Raw genomic sequence first — 633 nt, 5'->3', positions numbered from 1 at the left:
AGCCACCTGCCACCTCTGAAAAAGGCCCACTGTGACCACAGGAGGCTTTGGGGGACCTCTCAACACAGGCTATAATGCAGGCTGCGTCCACTGTTCTATTATTTTCTAGTTCTAATGCTAGATACTTGGAGATCTGTGTGCTTTGCCAGGCTCCAGGTTCCAACAAACAATCGGGCTATCAGCAAAACTTCTGCATCTATCCTTTTGTCCAGCAATCATCAGATTTGCTTCTGCTTCTATTTAAAAAATATATATATATATGCAGAGCCCCCAAAAGATCACAGTCACTGTTGCGTCTTGTGAGCACGTAATGGAGAAGAGAGACAAATAGGTCAGAGTGGTCATCCCGCTGTGCCAGCAGCAGCTCCGCCACAGGAAGCAGGATGTCCTCTGTGTCCTCTGTCCTCACCCACTGTGGAGTGGCCTGAGCCAGGGCTGGGGCCCTCTGCCAGCTGGGCAATGAATCCCGCTGCCCAGTAGAGGGCTGGCGTCGAGGGTGTTTTCTTGGTATTTTTTGGCATTGCATTTGATGAGAAACAAAAGAAAAAAAAAAGAGAAAATGAAAGAGAATTTTGGTGTCTCTTATTGGTTGTGCTATAAATTTTATATCAATATGATTTTTTAAAATAATTA

This window comes from Fukomys damarensis, unplaced genomic scaffold (assembly GCF_012274545.1).
Source record: "Fukomys damarensis isolate Sample0158 unplaced genomic scaffold, DMR_v1.0_HiC HiC_scaffold_21, whole genome shotgun sequence".
NCBI lineage: Eukaryota > Metazoa > Chordata > Mammalia > Rodentia > Bathyergidae > Fukomys > Fukomys damarensis.
Note: the sequence above shows the minus strand (reverse complement) of the source record.